At 43.5% G+C, this 20418-nt stretch overlaps 10 non-coding genes across 10 annotated transcripts; 1 reads left to right on the top strand and 9 right to left on the bottom strand.

Annotated features, from left to right (window-relative positions):
* Nucleotides 1-272: 272 nt before the first annotated feature.
* On the bottom strand, nt 273-346 carry TRNAT-AGU (transfer RNA threonine (anticodon AGU)). Its single transcript has one exon. It is a non-coding gene; the product is annotated as a tRNA-Thr (tRNA).
* A 4359-nt stretch (nt 347-4705) lies between these two features.
* On the bottom strand, nt 4706-4779 carry TRNAT-AGU (transfer RNA threonine (anticodon AGU)). Its single transcript has one exon. It is a non-coding gene; the product is annotated as a tRNA-Thr (tRNA).
* A 3264-nt stretch (nt 4780-8043) lies between these two features.
* On the bottom strand, nt 8044-8117 carry TRNAT-AGU (transfer RNA threonine (anticodon AGU)). The gene has a single exon. It is a non-coding gene; the product is annotated as a tRNA-Thr (tRNA).
* A 3264-nt stretch (nt 8118-11381) lies between these two features.
* Nucleotides 11382-11455, bottom strand: TRNAT-AGU (transfer RNA threonine (anticodon AGU)). The gene has a single exon. It is a non-coding gene; the product is annotated as a tRNA-Thr (tRNA).
* Nucleotides 11456-13183: 1728 nt separating this feature from the next.
* Nucleotides 13184-13265, top strand: TRNAS-GCU (transfer RNA serine (anticodon GCU)). The gene has a single exon. It is a non-coding gene; the product is annotated as a tRNA-Ser (tRNA).
* A 1476-nt stretch (nt 13266-14741) lies between these two features.
* On the bottom strand, nt 14742-14815 carry TRNAT-AGU (transfer RNA threonine (anticodon AGU)). The gene has a single exon. It is a non-coding gene; the product is annotated as a tRNA-Thr (tRNA).
* Nucleotides 14816-15862: 1047 nt separating this feature from the next.
* On the bottom strand, nt 15863-15936 carry TRNAT-AGU (transfer RNA threonine (anticodon AGU)). Its single transcript has one exon. It is a non-coding gene; the product is annotated as a tRNA-Thr (tRNA).
* Nucleotides 15937-16983: 1047 nt separating this feature from the next.
* TRNAT-AGU (transfer RNA threonine (anticodon AGU)) lies at nt 16984-17057 on the bottom strand. Its single transcript has one exon. It is a non-coding gene; the product is annotated as a tRNA-Thr (tRNA).
* A 1046-nt stretch (nt 17058-18103) lies between these two features.
* On the bottom strand, nt 18104-18177 carry TRNAT-AGU (transfer RNA threonine (anticodon AGU)). The gene has a single exon. It is a non-coding gene; the product is annotated as a tRNA-Thr (tRNA).
* Nucleotides 18178-20336: 2159 nt separating this feature from the next.
* TRNAT-AGU (transfer RNA threonine (anticodon AGU)) lies at nt 20337-20410 on the bottom strand. Its single transcript has one exon. It is a non-coding gene; the product is annotated as a tRNA-Thr (tRNA).
* Between the last annotated feature and the right edge of the window lie 8 nt (nt 20411-20418).

Consider the following 20418-nt stretch of genomic DNA (forward strand, 5'->3'; position numbering starts at 1 on the left):
GCTATTGAAGTCTCTAAACATATTTACAGGCATTATGTAGCGTATCAGTCAGGCAATAGTGAATCGGCACCTCTAGTTTATCGTGCCTTATGCCATCCTACATTTTGCAAAACGTTGCAACCATCTACTTGTTAAAACTAAACCAGAGCTGACTCTTTGCCACTCGGGTGGAGTATTCTAGGGATGTGGGACTAGCATCTTTAATGTCATTGGCTAATGAACATCTCCCTTTTGGAAAAAAAAAGCTGATTATTGAGCAGAATAAGAGAACAAGGCACTGCTGAGAGTTGAACTCAGGATCTCCTGTTTACTAGACAGGCGCTTTAACCAACTAAGCCACAGCGCCCATGAGCAAAACTGTGGAAAACCAGAAAGATGGCAAGGATGATCCAGGAGAAGAATTTTTAAATGTAGGATAATTTTGAGGAGTGGTTCTAAGTTTTGCTATTTGTCACAGAGATGGCAAATTAAGTGTGAACAGATCCTATGCAGCATGTAGTTTCAGGTGGCTACCACTATAGAACAGCAAGGAAGTCGAGTCCCATCACATACTTGGCAGCAGCATGCAGTTCTCTGTCATTTTGCATCGTGACAATTCTAAATGAAATCGGCTTGGGACGATCCTTTTTGGAAAAGACATGGATAATTTGTCCATAGGTATGTAATCCATGCATTTGCCTTGCATGAATTGTGGCCTGTTTTACTTTAAAAGTTAGATAGAAGGCAGAATTGACAGATTTAGGGAATGCTAGGGAAATGCCAACATAAATGAGAAGCAGAGAGGACTGAATGTTTAGTATGTATGCCATTAGCATGGGTCATCACGTTGGATGTAAAACAAGACCTGCTGAGCCAATGTCTGATGTACGGCGCTGTTGCATGTGGAAAGAAAATGAAGCCTAAGAATCATCACGACTGTTTTCCAAATGTGGGTTCGGTAAAGGTGGTTAAGGCAATGGACTGCTAATCCATTGTGCTCTACACGCATGGGTTCGAATCCCATCCTCGTCGTATGATTCCTTTTTGGAAAATTCTCTATGCTCAGCGCAAGCGATGCCCTGAGGAAGAAAATTTACCATCACCGTTCAAGAAGGATGCTATTGAAGTCTCTAAACATATTTACAGGCATTATGTAGCGTATCAGTCAGGCAATAGTGAATCGGCACCTCTAATTTATCGTGCCTTATGCCATCCTACATTTTGCAAAACGTTGCAACCATCTACTTGTTAAAACTAAACCAGAGCTGACTCTTTGCCACTCGGGTGGAGTATTCTAGGGATGTGGGACGAGCATCTTTAATGTCATTGGCTAATGAACATCTCCCTTTTGGAAAAAAAAAAGCTGATTATTGAGCAGAATAAGAGAACAAGGCACTGCTGACAGTTGAACTCAGGATCTCCTGTTTACTAGACAGGCGCTTTAACCAACTAAGCCACAGCGCCCATGAGCAAAACTGTGGAAAACCAGAAAGATGGCAAGGATGATCCAGGAGAAGAATTTTTAAATGTAGGATGATTTTGAGGAGTGGTTCTAAGTTTTGCTATTTGTCACAGAGATGGCAAATTAAGTGTGAACAGATCCTATGCAGCATGTAGTTTCAGGTGGCTACCACTATAGAACAGCAAGGAAGTCGAGTCCCATCACAACCTTGGCAGCAGCATGCAGTTCTCTGTCATTTTGCATCGTGACAATTCTAAATGAAATCGGCTTGGGACGATCCTTTTTGGAAAAGACATGGATAATTTGTCCATAGGTATGTAATCCATGCATTTGCCTTGCATGAATTGTAGCCTGTTTTACTTTAAAAGTTAGATAGAAGGCAGAATTGACAGATTTAGGGAATGCTAGGGAAATGCCAACATAAATGAGAAGCAGAGAGGACTGAATGTTTAGTATGTATGCCATTAGCATGGGTCATCACGTTGGATGTAAAACAAGACCTGCTGAGCCAATGTCTGATGTACGGCGCTGTTGCATGTGGAAAGAAAATGAAGCCTAAGAATCATCTCGACTGTTTTCCAAATGTGGGTTCGGTAAAGGTACTTTCATTGACGGGGTGGCCGAGTGGTTAAGGCGATACACTGCTAATCCATTGTGCTCTGCACGCATGGGTTTGAATCCCATCCTCGTCGTACGATTCCTTTTTGGAAAATTCTCTATGCTCAGCGCAAGCAATGCCCCGAGGAAGAAAATTTACCATCACCATTCAAGAAGGATGCTATTGAAGTCTCTAAACATATTTACAGGCATTATGTAGCGTATCAGTCAGGCAATAGTGAATCGGCACCTCTAATTTATCGTGCCTTATGCCATCCTACATTTTGCAAAACGTTGCAACCATCTACTTGTTAAAACTAAACCAGAGCTGACTCTTTGCCACTCGGGTGGAGTATTCTACGGATGTGGGACGAGCATCTTTAATGTCATTGGCTAGTGAACATCTCCCTTTTGGAAAAAAAAGCTGATTATTGAGCAGAATAAGAGAACAAGGCACTGCTGAGAGTTGAACTCAGGATCTCCTATTTACTAGACAGGCGCTTTAACCAACTAAGCCACAGCGCCCATGAGCAAAACTGTGGAAAACCAGAAAGATGGCAAGGATGATCCAGGAGAAGAATTTTTAAATGTAGGATGATTTTGAGGAGTGGTTCTAAGTTTTGCTATTTGTCACAGAGATGGCAAATTAAGTGTGAACAGATCCTATGCAGCATGTAGTTTCAGGTGGCTACCACTATAGAACAGCAAGGAAGTCAAGTCCCATCACATACTTGGCAGCAGCATGCAGTTCTCTGTCATTTTGCATCGTGACAATTCTAAATGAAATCGGCTTGGGACGATCCTTTTTGGAAAAGACATGGATAATTTGTCCATAGGTATGTAATCCATGCATTTGCCTTGCATGAATTGTGGCCTGTTTTACTTTAAAAGTTAGATAGAAGGCAGAATTGACAGATTTAGGGAATGCTAGGGAGATGCCAACATAAATGAGAAGCAGAGAGGACTGAATGTTTAGTATTTATGCCATTAGCATGGGTCATCACGTTGGATGTAAAACAAGACCTGCTGAGCCAATGTCTGATGTACGGCGCTGTTGCATGTGGAAAGAAAATGAAGCCTAAGAATCATCTCGACTGTTTTCCAAATGTGGGTTCGGTAAAGGTACTTTTGTTGACGGGGTGGCCGAGTGGTTAAGGCGATACACTGCTAATCCATTGTGCTCTGCACGCATGGGTTTGAATCCCATCCTCGTCGTACGATTCCTTTTTGGAAAATTCTCTATGCTCAGCGCAAGCAATGCCCCGAGGAAGAAAATTTACCATCACCATTCAAGAAGGATGCTATTGAAGTCTCTAAACATATTTACAGGCATTATGTAGCGTATCAGTCAGGCAATAGTGAATCGGCACCTCTAGTTTATCGTGCCTTATGCCATCCTAGATTTTGCAAAACGTTGCAACCATCTACTTGTTAAAACTAAACCAGAGCTGACTCTTTGCCACTCGGGTGGAGTATTCTAGGGATGTGGGACGAGCATCTTTAATGTCATTGGCTAGTGAACATCTCCCTTTTGGAAAAAAAAGCTGATTATTGAGCAGAATAAGAGAACAAGGCACTGCTGAGAGTTGAACTCAGGATCTCCTATTTACTAGACAGGCGCTTTAACCAACTAAGCCACAGCGCCCATGAGCAAAACTGTGGAAAACCAGAAAGATGGCAAGGATGATCCAGGAGAAGAATTTTTAAATGTAGGATAATTTTGAGGAGTGGTTCTAAGTTTTGCTATTTGTCACAGAGATGGCAAATTAAGTGTGAACAGATCCTATGCAGCATGTAGTTTCAGGTGGCTACCACTATAGAACAGCAAGGAAGTCGAGTCCCATCACATACTTGGCAGCAGCATGCAGTTCTCTGTCATTTTGCATCGTGACAATTCTAAATGAAATCGGCTTGGGACGATCCTTTTTGGAAAAGACATGGATAATTTGTCCATAGGTATGTAATCCATGCATTTGCCTTGCATGAATTGTGGCCTGTTTTACTTTAAAAGTTAGATAGAAGGCAGAATTGACAGATTTAGGGAATGCTAGGGAAATGCCAACATAAATGAGAAGCAGAGAGGACTGAATGTTTAGTATGTATGCCATTAGCATGGGTCATCACGTTGGATGTAAAACAAGACCTGCTGAGCCAATGTCTGATGTACGGCGCTGTTGCATGTGGAAAGAAAATGAAGCCTAAGAATCATCACAACTGTTTTCCAAATGTGGGTTCGGTAAAGGTGGTTAAGGCGATGGACTGCTAATCCATTGTGCTCTGCACGCATGGGTTCGAATCCCATCCTCGTCGTATGATTCCTTTTTGGAAAATTCTCTATGCTCAGCGCAAGCGATGCCCTGAGGAAGAAAATTTACCATCACCGTTCAAGAAGGATGCTATTGAAGTCTCTAAACATATTTACAGGCATTATGTAGCGTATCAGTCAGGCAATAGTGAATCGGCACCTCTAATTTATCGTGCCTTATGCCATCCTACATTTTGCAAAACGTTGCAACCATCTACTTGTTAAAACTAAACCAGAGCTGACTCTTTGCCACTCGGGTGGAGTATTCTAGGGATGTGGGACGAGCATCTTTAATGTCATTGGCTAATGAACATCTCCCTTTTGGAAAAAAAAAGCTGATTATTGAGCAGAATAAGAGAACAAGGCACTGCTGAGAGTTGAACTCAGGATCTCCTGTTTACTAGACAGGCGCTTTAACCAACTAAGCCACAGCGCCCATGAGCAAAACTGTGGAAAACCAGAAAGATGGCAAGGATGATCCAGGAGAAGAATTTTTAAATGTAGGATGATTTTGAGGAGTGGTTCTAAGTTTTGCTATTTGTCACAGAGATGGCAAATTAAGTGTGAACAGATCCTATGCAGCATGTAGTTTCAGGTGGCTACCACTATAGAACAGCAAGGAAGTCGAGTCCCATCACAACCTTGGCAGCAGCATGCAGTTCTCTGTCATTTTGCATCGTGACAATTCTAAATGAAATCGGCTTGGGACGATCCTTTTTGGAAAAGACATGGATAATTTGTCCATAGGTATGTAATCCATGCATTTGCCTTGCATGAATTGTAGCCTGTTTTACTTTAAAAGTTAGATAGAAGGCAGAATTGACAGATTTAGGGAATGCTAGGGAGATGCCAACATAAATGAGAAGCAGAGAGGACTGAATGTTTAGTATTTATGCCATTAGCATGGGTCATCACGTTGGATGTAAAACAAGACCTGCTGAGCCAATGTCTGATGTACGGCGCTGTTGCATGTGGAAAGAAAATGAAGCCTAAGAATCATCTCGACTGTTTTCCAAATGTGGGTTCGGTAAAGGTACTTTTGTTGACGGGGTGGCCGAGTGGTTAAGGCGATACACTGCTAATCCATTGTGCTCTGCACGCATGCGTTCGAATCCCATCCTCGTCGTATGATTCCTTTTTGGAAAATTCTCTATGCTCAGCGCAAGCAATGCCCCGAGGAAGAAAATTTACCATCACCGTTCAAGAAGGATGCTATTGAAGTCTCTAAACATATTTACAGGCATTATGTAGCGTATCAGTCAGGCAATAGTGAATCGGCACCTCTAATTTATCGTGCCTTATGCCATCCTACATTTTGCAAAACGTTGCAACCATCTACTTGTTAAAACTAAACCAGAGCTGACTCTTTGCCACTCGGGTGGAGTATTCTAGGGATGTGGGACGAGCATCTTTAATGTCATTGGCTAATGAACATCTCCCTTTTGGAAAAAAAAAAGCTGATTATTGAGCAGAATAAGAGAACAAGGCACTGCTGACAGTTGACCTCAGGATCTCCTGTTTACTAGACAGGCGCTTTAACCAACTAAGCCACAGCGCCCATGAGCAAAACTGTGGAAAACCAGAAAGATGGCAAGGATGATCCAGGAGAAGAATTTTTAAATGTAGGATGATTTTGAGGAGTGGTTCTAAGTTTTGCTATTTGTCACAGAGATGGCAAATTAAGTGTGAACAGATCCTATGCAGCATGTAGTTTCAGGTGGCTACCACTATAGAACAGCAAGGAAGTCAAGTCCCATCACAACCTTGGCAGCAGCATGCAGTTCTCTGTCATTTTGCATCGTGACAATTCTAAATGAAATCGGCTTGGGACGATCCTTTTTGGAAAAGACATGGATAATTTGTCCATAGGTATGTAATCCATGCATTTGCCTTGCATGAATTGTGGCCTGTTTTACTTTAAAAGTTAGATAGAAGGCAGAATTGACAGATTTAGGGAATGCTAGGGAGATGCCAACATAAATGAGAAGCAGAGAGGACTGAATGTTTAGTATTTATGCCATTAGCATGGGTCATCACGTTGGATGTAAAACAAGACCTGCTGAGCCAATGTCTGATGTACGGCGCTGTTGCATGTGGAAAGAAAATGAAGCCTAAGAATCATCTCGACTGTTTTCCAAATGTGGGTTCGGTAACGGTACTTTTGTTGACGGGGTGGCCGAGTGGTTAAGGCGATACACTGCTAATCCATTGTGCTCTGCACGCATGGGTTTGAATCCCATCCTCGTCGTACGATTCCTTTTTGGAAAATTCTCTATGCTCAGCGCAAGCAATGCCCCGAGGAAGAAAATTTACCATCACCATTCAAGAAGGATGCTATTGAAGTCTCTAAACATATTTACAGGCATTATGTAGCGTATCAGTCAGGCAATAGTGAATCGGCACCTCTAGTTTATCGTGCCTTATGCCATCCTACATTTTGCAAAACGTTGCAACCATCTACTTGTTAAAACTAAACCAGAGCTGACTCTTTGCCACTCGGGTGGAGTATTCTAGGGATGTGGGACGAGCATCTTTAATGTCATTGGCTAGTGAACATCTCCCTTTTGGAAAAAAAAGCTGATTATTGAGCAGAATAAGAGAACAAGGCACTGCTGAGAGTTGAACTCAGGATCTCCTATTTACTAGACAGGCGCTTTAACCAACTAAGCCACAGCGCCCATGAGCAAAACTGTGGAAAACCAGAAAGATGGCAAGGATGATCCAGGAGAAGAATTTTTAAATGTAGGATAATTTTGAGGAGTGGTTCTAAGTTTTGCTATTTGTCACAGAGATGGCAAATTAAGTGTGAACAGATCCTATGCAGCATGTAGTTTCAGGTGGCTACCACTATAGAACAGCAAGGAAGTCGAGTCCCATCACATACTTGGCAGCAGCATGCAGTTCTCTGTCATTTTGCATCGTGACAATTCTAAATGAAATCGGCTTGGGACGATCCTTTTTGGAAAAGACATGGATAATTTGTCCATAGGTATGTAATCCATGCATTTGCCTTGCATGAATTGTGGCCTGTTTTACTTTAAAAGTTAGATAGAAGGCAGAATTGACAGATTTAGGGAATGCTAGGGAAATGCCAACATAAATGAGAAGCAGAGAGGACTGAATGTTTAGTATGTATGCCATTAGCATGGGTCATCACGTTGGATGTAAAACAAGACCTGCTGAGCCAATGTCTGATGTACGGCGCTGTTGCATGTGGAAAGAAAATGAAGCCTAAGAATCATCACAACTGTTTTCCAAATGTGGGTTCGGTAAAGGTGGTTAAGGCGATGGACTGCTAATCCATTGTGCTCTGCACGCATGGGTTCGAATCCCATCCTCGTCGTATGATTCCTTTTTGGAAAATTCTCTATGCTCAGCGCAAGCGATGCCCTGAGGAAGAAAATTTACCATCACCGTTCAAGAAGGATGCTATTGAAGTCTCTAAACATATTTACAGGCATTATGTAGCGTATCAGTCAGGCAATAGTGAATCGGCACCTCTAATTTATCGTGCCTTATGCCATCCTACATTTTGCAAAACGTTGCAACCATCTACTTGTTAAAACTAAACCAGAGCTGACTCTTTGCCACTCGGGTGGAGTATTCTAGGGATGTGGGACGAGCATCTTTAATGTCATTGGCTAATGAACATCTCCCTTTTGGAAAAAAAAAGCTGATTATTGAGCAGAATAAGAGAACAAGGCACTGCTGAGAGTTGAACTCAGGATCTCCTGTTTACTAGACAGGCGCTTTAACCAACTAAGCCACAGCGCCCATGAGCAAAACTGTGGAAAACCAGAAAGATGGCAAGGATGATCCAGGAGAAGAATTTTTAAATGTAGGATGATTTTGAGGAGTGGTTCTAAGTTTTGCTATTTGTCACAGAGATGGCAAATTAAGTGTGAACAGATCCTATGCAGCATGTAGTTTCAGGTGGCTACCACTATAGAACAGCAAGGAAGTCGAGTCCCATCACAACCTTGGCAGCAGCATGCAGTTCTCTGTCATTTTGCATCGTGACAATTCTAAATGAAATCGGCTTGGGACGATCCTTTTTGGAAAAGACATGGATAATTTGTCCATAGGTATGTAATCCATGCATTTGCCTTGCATGAATTGTAGCCTGTTTTACTTTAAAAGTTAGATAGAAGGCAGAATTGACAGATTTAGGGAATGCTAGGGAGATGCCAACAAAAATGAGAAGCAGAGAGGACTGAATGTTTAGTATTTATGCCATTAGCATGGGTCATCACGTTGGATGTAAAACAAGACCTGCTGAGCCAATGTCTGATGTACGGCGCTGTTGCATGTGGAAAGAAAATGAAGCCTAAGAATCATCTCGACTGTTTTCCAAATGTGGGTTCGGTAAAGGTACTTTTGTTGACGGGGTGGCCGAGTGGTTAAGGCGATACACTGCTAATCCATTGTGCTCTGCACGCATGCGTTCGAATCCCATCCTCGTCGTATGATTCCTTTTTGGAAAATTCTCTATGCTCAGCGCAAGCAATGCCCCGAGGAAGAAAATTTACCATCACCGTTCAAGAAGGATGCTATTGAAGTCTCTAAACATATTTACAGGCATTATGTAGCGTATCAGTCAGGCAATAGTGAATCGGCACCTCTAATTTATCGTGCCTTATGCCATCCTACATTTTGCAAAACGTTGCAACCATCTACTTGTTAAAACTAAACCAGAGCTGACTCTTTGCCACTCGGGTGGAGTATTCTAGGGATGTGGGACGAGCATCTTTAATGTCATTGGCTAATGAACATCTCCCTTTTGGAAAAAAAAAAGCTGATTATTGAGCAGAATAAGAGAACAAGGCACTGCTGACAGTTGAACTCAGGATCTCCTGTTTACTAGACAGGCGCTTTAACCAACTAAGCCACAGCGCCCATGAGCAAAACTGTGGAAAACCAGAAAGATGGCAAGGATGATCCAGGAGAAGAATTTTTAAATGTAGGATGATTTTGAGGAGTGGTTCTAAGTTTTGCTATTTGTCACAGAGATGGCAAATTAAGTGTGAACAGATCCTATGCAGCATGTAGTTTCAGGTGGCTACCACTATAGAACAGCAAGGAAGTCAAGTCCCATCACAACCTTGGCAGCAGCATGCAGTTCTCTGTCATTTTGCATCGTGACAATTCTAAATGAAATCGGCTTGGGACGATCCTTTTTGGAAAAGACATGGATAATTTGTCCATAGGTATGTAATCCATGCATTTGCCTTGCATGAATTGTGGCCTGTTTTACTTTAAAAGTTAGATAGAAGGCAGAATTGACAGATTTAGGGAATGCTAGGGAGATGCCAACATAAATGAGAAGCAGAGAGGACTGAATGTTTAGTATTTATGCCATTAGCATGGGTCATCACGTTGGATGTAAAACAAGACCTGCTGAGCCAATGTCTGATGTACGGCGCTGTTGCATGTGGAAAGAAAATGAAGCCTAAGAATCATCTCGACTGTTTTCCAAATGTGGGTTCGGTAAAGGTACTTTTGTTGACGGGGTGGCCGAGTGGTTAAGGCGATACACTGCTAATCCATTGTGCTCTGCACGCATGGGTTTGAATCCCATCCTCGTCGTACGATTCCTTTTTGGAAAATTCTCTATGCTCAGCGCAAGCAATGCCCCGAGGAAGAAAATTTACCATCACCATTCAAGAAGGATGCTATTGAAGTCTCTAAACATATTTACAGGCATTATGTAGCGTATCAGTCAGGCAATAGTGAATCGGCACCTCTAGTTTATCGTGCCTTATGCCATCCTACATTTTGCAAAACGTTGCAACCATCTACTTGTTAAAACTAAACCAGAGCTGACTCTTTGCCACTTGGGTGGAGTATTCTAGGGATGGGGGACGAGCATCTTTAATGTCATTGGCTAGTGAACATCTCCCTTTTGGAAAAAAAAGCTGATTATTGAGCAGAATAAGAGAACAAGGCACTGCTGAGAGTTGAACTCAGGATCTCCTATTTACTAGACAGGCGCTTTAACCAACTAAGCCACAGCGCCCATGAGCAAAACTGTGGAAAACCAGAAAGATGGCAAGGATGATCCAGGAGAAGAATTTTTAAATGTAGGATAATTTTGAGGAGTGGTTCTAAGTTTTGCTATTTGTCACAGAGATGGCAAATTAAGTGTGAACAGATCCTATGCAGCATGTAGTTTCAGGTGGCTACCACTATAGAACAGCAAGGAAGTCGAGTCCCATCACATACTTGGCAGCAGCATGCAGTTCTCTGTCATTTTGCATCGTGACAATTCTAAATGAAATCGGCTTGGGACGATCCTTTTTGGAAAAGACATGGATAATTTGTCCATAGGTATGTAATCCATGCATTTGCCTTGCATGAATTGTGGCCTGTTTTACTTTAAAAGTTAGATAGAAGGCAGAATTGACAGATTTAGGGAATGCTAGGGAAATGCCAACATAAATGAGAAGCAGAGAGGACTGAATGTTTAGTATGTATGCCATTAGCATGGGTCATCACGTTGGATGTAAAACAAGACCTGCTGAGCCAATGTCTGATGTACGGCGCTGTTGCATGTGGAAAGAAAATGAAGCCTAAGAATCATCACAACTGTTTTCCAAATGTGGGTTCGGTAAAGGTGGTTAAGGCGATGGACTGCTAATCCATTGTGCTCTGCACGCATGGGTTCGAATCCCATCCTCGTCGTATGATTCCTTTTTGGAAAATTCTCTATGCTCAGCGCAAGCGATGCCCTGAGGAAGAAAATTTACCATCACCCTTCAAGAAGGATGCTATTGAAGTCTCTAAACATATTTACAGGCATTATGTAGCGTATCAGTCAGGCAATAGTGAATCGGCACCTCTAATTTATCGTGCCTTATGCCATCCTACATTTTGCAAAACGTTGCAACCATCTACTTGTTAAAACTAAACCAGAGCTGACTCTTTGCCACTCGGGTGGAGTATTCTAGGGATGTGGGACGAGCATCTTTAATGTCATTGGCTAATGAACATCTCCCTTTTGGAAAAAAAAAGCTGATTATTGAGCAGAATAAGAGAACAAGGCACTGCTGAGAGTTGAACTCAGGATCTCCTGTTTACTAGACAGGCGCTTTAACCAACTAAGCCACAGCGCCCATGAGCAAAACTGTGGAAAACCAGAAAGATGGCAAGGATGATCCAGGAGAAGAATTTTTAAATGTAGGATGATTTTGAGGAGTGGTTCTAAGTTTTGCTATTTGTCACAGAGATGGCAAATTAAGTGTGAACAGATCCTATGCAGCATGTAGTTTCAGGTGGCTACCACTATAGAACAGCAAGGAAGTCGAGTCCCATCACAACCTTGGCAGCAGCATGCAGTTCTCTGTCATTTTGCATCGTGACAATTCTAAATGAAATCGGCTTGGGACGATCCTTTTTGGAAAAGACATGGATAATTTGTCCATAGGTATGTAATCCATGCATTTGCCTTGCATGAATTGTGGCCTGTTTTACTTTAAAAGTTAGATAGAAGGCAGAATTGACAGATTTAGGGAATGCTAGGGAGATGCCAACATAAATGAGAAGCAGAGAGGACTGAATGTTTAGTATTTATGCCATTAGCATGGGTCATCACGTTGGATGTAAAACAAGACCTGCTGAGCCAATGTCTGATGTACGGCGCTGTTGCATGTGGAAAGAAAATGAAGCCTAAGAATCATCTCGACTGTTTTCCAAATGTGGGTTCGGTAAAGGTACTTTTGTTGACGGGGTGGCCGAGTGGTTAAGGCGATACACTGCTAATCCATTGTGCTCTGCACGCATGGGTTTGAATCCCATCCTCGTCGTACGATTCCTTTTTGGAAAATTCTCTATGCTCAGCGCAAGCAATGCCCCGAGGAAGAAAATTTACCATCACCATTCAAGAAGGATGCTATTGAAGTCTCTAAACATATTTACAGGCATTATGTAGCGTATCAGTCAGGCAATAGTGAATCGGCACCTCTAGTTTATCGTGCCTTATGCCATCCTACATTTTGCAAAACGTTGCAACCATCTACTTGTTAAAACTAAACCAGAGCTGACTCTTTGCCACTCGGGTGGAGTATTCTAGGGATGTGGGACGAGCATCTTTAATGTCATTGGCTAGTGAACATCTCCCTTTTGGAAAAAAAAGCTGATTATTGAGCAGAATAAGAGAACAAGGCACTGCTGAGAGTTGAACTCAGGATCTCCTATTTACTAGACAGGCGCTTTAACCAACTAAGCCACAGCGCCCATGAGCAAAACCGTGGAAAACCAGAAAGATGGCAAGGATGATCCAGGAGAAGAATTTTTAAATGTAGGATGATTTTGAGGAGTGGTTCTAAGTTTTGCTATTTGTCACAGAGATGGCAAATTAAGTGTGAACAGATCCTATGCAGCATGTAGTTTCAGGTGGCTACCACTATAGAACAGCAAGGAAGTCGAGTCCCATCACATACTTGGCAGCAGCATGCAGTTCTCTGTCATTTTGCATCGTGACAATTCTAAATGAAATCGGCTTGGGACGATCCTTTTTGGAAAAGACATGGATAATTTGTCCATAGGTATGTAATCCATGCATTTGCCTTGCATGAATTGTGGCCTGTTTTACTTTAAAAGTTAGATAGAAGGCAGAATTGACAGATTTAGGGAATGCTAGGGAAATGCCAACATAAATGAGAAGCAGAGAGGACTGAATGTTTAGTATTTATGCCATTAGCATGGGTCATCACGTTGGATGTAAAACAAGACCTGCTGAGCCAATGTCTGATGTACGGCGCTGTTGCATGTGGAAAGAAAATGAAGCCTAAGAATCATCACGACTGTTTTCCAAATGTGGGTTCGGTAAAGGTACTTTTGTTGACGGGGTGGCCGAGTGGTTAAGGCGATGGACTGCTAATCCATTGTGCTCTGCACGCATGGGTTCGAATCCCATCCTCGTCGTATGATTCCTTTTTGGAAAATTCTCTATGCTCAGCGCAAGCAATGCCCCGAGGAAGAAAATTTACCATCACCATTCAAGAAGGATGCTATTGAAGTCTCTAAACATATTTACAGGCATTATGTAGCGTATCAGTCAGGCAATAGTGAATCGGCACCTCTAGTTTATCGTGCCTTATGCCATCCTACATTTTGCAAAACGTTGCAACCATCTTCTTGTTAAAACTAAACCAGAGCTGACTCTTTGCCACTCGGGTGGAGTATTCTAGGGATGTGGGACGAGCATCTTTAATGTCATTGGCTAGTGAACATCTCCCTTTTGGAAAAAAAAGCTGATTATTAACAGAATAAGAGAACAAGGCACTGCTGAGAGTTGAACTCAGGATCTCCTGTTTACTAGACAGGCACTTTAACCAACTAAGCCACAGCGCCCATGAGCAAAACTGTGGAAAACCAGAAAGATGGCAAGGATGATCCAGGAGAAGAATTTTTAAATGTAGGATGATTTTGAGGAGTGGTTCTAAGTTTTGCTATTTGTCACAGAGATGGCAAATTAAGTGTGAACAGATCCTATGCAGCATGTAGTTTCAGGTGGCTACCACTATAGAACAGCAAGGAAGTCGAGTCCCATCACAACCTTGGCAGCAGCATGCAGTTCTCTGTCATTTTGCATCGTGACAATTCTAAATGAAATCGGCTTGGGACGATCCTTTTTGGAAAAGACATGGATAATTTGTCCATAGGTATGTAATCCATGCATTTGCCTTGCATGAATTGTGGCCTGTTTTACTTTAAAAGTTAGATAGAAGGCAGAATTGACAGATTTAGGGAATGCTAGGGAAATGCCAACATAAATGAGAAGCAGAGAGGACTGAATGTTTAGTATTTATGCCATTAGCATGGGTCATCACGTTGGATGTAAAACAAGACCTGCTGAGCCAATGTCTGATGTACGGCGCTGTTGCATGTGGAAAGAAAATGAAGCCTAAGAATCATCACGACTGTTTTCCAAATGTGGGTTCGGTAGATGCACTTTTGTTGACGGGGTGGCCGAGTGGTTAAGGCGATGGACTGCTAATCCATTGTGCTCTGCACGCATGGGTTTGAATCCCATCCTCGTTGTACGATTCCTTTTTGGAAAATTCTCTATGCTCAGCGCAAGCAATGCCCCGAGGAAGAAAATTTACCATCACCGTTCAAGAAGGATGCTATTGAAGTCTCTAAACATATTTACAGGCATTATGTAGCGTATCAGTCAGGCAATAGTGAATCGGCACCTCTAATTTATCGTGCCTTATGCCATCCTACATTTTGCAAAACGTTGCAACCATCTACTTGTTAAAACTAAACCAGAGCTGACTCTTTGCCACTCGGGTGGAGTATTCTAGGGATGTGGGACGAGCATCTTTAATGTCATTGGCTAATGAACATCTCCCTTTTGGAAAAAAAAAGCTGATTATTGAGCAGAATAAGAGAACAAGGCACTGCTGAGAGTTGAACTCAGGATCTCCTGTTTACTAGACAGGCGCTTTAACCAACTAAGCCACAGCGCCCATGAGCAAAACTGTGGAAAACCAGAAAGATGGCAAGGATGATCCAGGAGAAGAATTTTTAAATGTAGGATGATTTTGAGGAGTGGTTCTAAGTTTTGCTATTTGTCACAGAGATGGCAAATTAAGTGTGAACAGATCCTATGCAGCATGTAGTTTCAGGTGGCTACCACTATAGAACAGCAAGGAAGTCGAGTCCCATCACAACCTTGGCAGCAGCATGCAGTTCTCTGTCATTTTGCATCGTGACAATTCTAAATGAAATCGGCTTGGGACGATCCTTTTTGGAAAAGACATGGATAATTTGTCCATAGGTATGTAATCCATGCATTTGCCTTGCATGAATTGTGGCCTGTTTTACTTTAAAAGTTAGATAGAAGGCAGAATTGACAGATTTAGGGAATGCTAGGGAAATGCCAACATAAATGAGAAGCAGAGAGGACTGAATGTTTAGTATTTATGCCATTAGCATGGGTCATCACGTTGGATGTAAAACAAGACCTGCTGAGCCAATGTCTGATGTACGGCGCTGTTGCATGTGGAAAGAAAATGAAGCCTAAGAATCATCACGACTGTTTTCCAAATGTGGGTTCGGTAGATGCACTTTTGTTGACGGGGTGGCCGAGTGGTTAAGGCGATGGACTGCTAATCCATTGTGCTCTGCACGCATGGGTTTGAATCCCATCCTCGTTGTACGATTCCTTTTTGGAAAATTCTCTATGCTCAGCGCAAGCAATGCCCCGAGGAAGAAAATTTACCATCACCGTTCAAGAAGGATGCTATTGAAGTCTCTAAACATATTTACAGGCATTATGTAGCGTATCAGTCAGGCAATAGTGAATCGGCACCTCTAATTTATCGTGCCTTATGCCATCCTACATTTTGCAAAACGTTGCAACCATCTACTTGTTAAAACTAAACCAGAGCTGACTCTTTGCCACTCGGGTGGAGTATTCTAGGGATGTGGGACGAGCATCTTTAATGTCATTGGCTAATGAACATCTCCCTTTTGGAAAAAAAAAGCTGATTATTGAGCAGAATAAGAGAACAAGGCACTGCTGAGAGTTGAACTCAGGATCTCCTGTTTACTAGACAGGCGCTTTAACCAACTAAGCCACAGCGCCCATGAGCAAAACTGTGGAAAACCAGAAAGATGGCAAGGATGATCCAGGAGAAGAATTTTTAAATGTAGGATGATTTTGAGGAGTGGTTCTAAGTTTTGCTATTTGTCACAGAGATGGCAAATTAAGTGTGAACAGATCCTATGCAGCATGTAGTTTCAGGTGGCTACCACTATAGAACAGCAAGGAAGTCGAGTCCCATCACATACTTGGCAGCAGCATGCAGTTCTCTGTCATTTTGCATCGTGACAATTCTAAATGAAATCGGCTTGGGACGATCCTTTTTGGAAAAGACATGGATAATTTGTCCATAGGTATGTAATCCATGCATTTGCCTTGCATGAATTGTGGCCTGTTTTACTTTAAAAGTTAGATAGAAGGCAGAATTGACAGATTTAGGGAATGCTAGGGAAATGCCAACATAAATGAGAAGCAGAGAGGACTGAATGTTTAGTATTTATGCCATTAGCATGGGTCATCACGTTGGATGTAAAACAAGACCTGCTGAGCCAATGTCTGATGTACGGCGCTGTTGCATGTGGAAAGAAAATGAAGCCTAAGAATCATCACGACTGTTTTCCAAATGTGGGTTCGGTAAAGGTACTTTTGTTGACGGCGTGGCCGAGTGGTTAAGGCGATGGACTGCTAATCCATTGTGCTCTGCACGCATGGGTTCGAATCCCATCCTCATCGTATGATTCCTTTTTGGAAAATTCTCTATGCTCAGCGCAAGCAATGCCCCGATGAAGAAAATTTACCATCACCGTTCAAGAAGGATGCTATTGAAGTCTCTAAACATATTTACAGGCATTATGTAGCGTATCAGTCAGGCAATAGTGAATCGGCACCTCTAATTTATCGTGCCTTATGCCATCCTACATTTTGCAAAACGTTGCAACCATCTACTTGTTAAAACTAAACCAGAGCTGACTCTTTGCCACTCGGGTGGAGTATTCTAGGGATGTGGGACAAGCATCTTTAATGTCATTGGCTAATGAACATCTCCCTTTTGGAAAAAAAAAGCTGATTATTGAGCAGAATAAGAGAACAAGGCACTGCTGAGAGTTGAACTCAGGATCTCCTGTTTACTAGACAGGCGCTTTAACCAACTAAGCCACAGCGCCCATGAGCAAAACTGTGGAAAACCAGAAAGATGGCAAGGATAATCCAGGAGAAGAATTTTTAAATGTAGGATGATTTTGAGGAGTGGTTCTAAGTTTTGCTATTTGTCACAGAGATGGCAAATTAAGTGTGAACAGATCCTATGCAGCATGTAGTTTCAGGTGGCTACCACTATAGAACAGCAAGGAAGTCGAGTCCCATCACATACTTGGCAGCAGCATGCAGTTCTCTGTCATTTTGCATCGTGACAATTCTAAATGAAATCGGCTTGGGACGATCCTTTTTGGAAAAGACATGGATAATTTGTCCATAGGTATGTAATCCATGCATTTGCCTTGCATGAATTGTGGCCTGTTTTACTTTAAAAGTTAGATAGAAGGCAGAATTGACAGATTTAGGGAATGCTAGGGAAATGCCAACATAAATGAGAAGCAGAGAGGACTGAATGTTTAGTATTTATGCCATTAGCATGGGTCATCACGTTGGATGTAAAACAAGACCTGCTGAGCCAATGTCTGATGTACGGCGCTGTTGCATGTGGAAAGAAAATGAAGCCTAAGAATCATCACGACTGTTTTCCAAATGTGGGTTCGGTAAAGGTACTTTTGTTGATGGGGTGGCCGAGTGGTTAAGGCGATGGACTGCTAATCCATTGTGCTCTGCACGCATGGGTTCGAATCCCATCCTCGTCGTATGATTCCTTTTTGGAAAATTCTCTATGCTCAGCGCAAGCGATGCCCCGAGGAAGAAAATTTACCATCACCGTTCAAGAAGGATGCTATTGAAGTCTCTAAACATATTTACAGGCATTATGTAGCGTATCAGTCAGGCAATAGTGAATCGGCACCTCTAGTTTATCGTGCCTTATGCCATCCTACATTTTGCAAAACGTTGCAACCATCTTCTTGTTAAAACTAAACCAGAGCTGACTCTTTGCCACTCGGGTGGAGTATTCTAGGGATGTGGGACGAGCATCTTTAATGTCATTGGCTAGTGAACATCTCCCTTTTGGAAAAAAAAGCTGATTATTGAGCAGAATAAGAGAACAAGGCACTGCTGAGAGTTGAACTCAGGATCTCCTGTTTACTAGACAGGCGCTTTAACCAACTAAGCCACAGCGCCCATGAGCAAAATTGTGGAAAACCAGAAAGATGGCAAGGATGATCCAGGAGAAGAATTTTTAAATGTAGGATGATTTTGAGGAGTGGTTCTAAGTTTTGCTATTTGTCACAGAGATGGCAAATTAAAGGAGATGTCTCGAGGAAGCAGTTAATTTTTTTTTTTGCCCAGTCCCCCCCATTAAACATACATTACAAAGCCCCCCTGTAAATGACATTTCTAGCTGGTTCGTACTTACCGTTCCAGCGTTTCAGCAACTTATAAAAGTTTCCTCAAGATGGCCGCCGGCTCTTTCCCCGTCGCTCGCTGCAGCCCGACGTGCGCGCTCCCGAGACGCCGCCAGCTGTGTCTCCATGGCAACCGGACGCATCGCAGCCGCCGACCAGACGCCCCGCAGCCGCCGACCAGACAGCAGGTAACCGGCGCTAGCCCCCGGCTCCCCAGCGCTAGACCCTCAGCCCAGGTGAAGGCCCCGGAGCCCAGCGCTAGGTTCCGGAGCCCAGCGCTAGTTCCCCCGGCCTAGCGGCAGCCCCCCCCCGGCCTAGCGACAGCCCCCCCGGCGCAGCCCGGCGCAGCGGCAGCCCCCCCCCGGCCTAGCGACAGCCCCCCCATCACAGCGGCAGCCCCCCCCGGCCTAGCGACAGCCCCCCCGGCGCAGCGACAGCCCCCCCGGCGCAGCCCGGCGCAGCGGCAGCCCCCCCCCGGCCTAGCGACAGCCCCCCCCATCACAGCGGCAGCCCCCCCCGGCCTAGCGACAGCCCCCCCGGCGCAGCGACAGCCCCCCCGGTGCAGCGACAGCCCCCCCGGCGCAGCGGCAGCCCCCCCCCCCGACCCATCACTTACCTGGGAGGCTTCTCGGGGCTGCTGGGCTGGGCTTCTCCGCTGGGCAGCTCCAGTTTCTGCACCTTCCTCTAACAGAGGATGGTGCAGAATGGCCGCTTCAGCGCGCTCCCGAGCAGTGACAGCTCGTCTGCGCATGCGCAGAAGAGCTGTAGCGGGGAGCACACTGAAGCGGCTCGTGCTGAATGGAGAAGACCGGACTGCGCAAGCGCGTCTAAAAAAGCAAGCTGCCGGCGAATTTAGACGGAACCATGGAGACGAGGACGCTAGCAACGGAGCAGGTAAGTGGAATAACTTCTGTATGGCTCATATTTAATGCACAATGTACATTACAAAGTGCATTAATATGGCCATACGGAAGTGTATAACCCCACTTGGTTTCGCGAGACCACCCCTTTAAGTGTGAACAGATCCTATGCAGCATGTAGTTTCAGGTGGCTACCACTATAGAACAGCAAGGAAGTCGAGTCCCATCACATACTTGGCAGCAGCATGCAGTTCTCTGTCATTTTGCATCGTGACAATTCTAAATGAAATCGGCTTGGGACGATCCTTTTTGGAAAAGACATGGATAATTTGTCCATAGGTATGTAATCCATGCATTTGCCTTGCATGAATTGTGGCCTGTTTTACTTTAAAAGTTAGATAGAAGGCAGAATTGACAGATTTAGGGAATGCTAGGGAAATGCCAACATAAATGAGAAGCAGAGAGGACTGAATGTTTAGTATTTATGCCATTAGCATGGGTCATCACGTTGGATGTAAAACAAGACCTGCTGAGCCAATGTCTGATGTACGGCGCTGTTGCATGTGGAAAGAAAATGAAGCCTAAGAATCATCACGACTGTTTTCCAAATGTGGGTTCGGTAAAGGTACTTTTGTTGACGGGGTGGCCGAGTGGTTAAGGCGATGGACTGCTAATCTATTGTGCTCTGCACGCATGGGTTCGAATCCCATCCTCGTCGTATGATTCCTTTTTGGAAAATTCTCTATGCTCAGCGCAAGCAATGCCCCGAGGAAGAAAATTTACCATCACCATTCAAGAAGGATGCTATTGAAGTCTCTAAACATATTTACAGGCATTATGTAGCGTATCAGTCAGGCAATAGTGAATCGGCACCTCTAGTTTATCGTGCCTTATGCCATCCTACATTTTGCAAAACGTTGCAACCATCTTCTTGTTAAAACTAAACCAGAGCTGACTCTTTGCCACTCGGGTGGAGTATTCTAGGGATGTGGGACGAGCATCTTTAATGTCATTGGCTAATGAACATCTCCCTTTTGGAAAAAAAAAGCTGATTATTGAGCAGAATAAGAGAACAAGGCACTGCTGAGAGTTGAACTCAGGATCTCCTGTTTACTAGACAGGCGCTTTAACCAACTAAGCCACAGCGCCCATGAGCA

Source organism: Eleutherodactylus coqui, chromosome 11, assembly GCF_035609145.1.
Source record: "Eleutherodactylus coqui strain aEleCoq1 chromosome 11, aEleCoq1.hap1, whole genome shotgun sequence".
Lineage (NCBI taxonomy): Eukaryota > Metazoa > Chordata > Amphibia > Anura > Eleutherodactylidae > Eleutherodactylus > Eleutherodactylus coqui.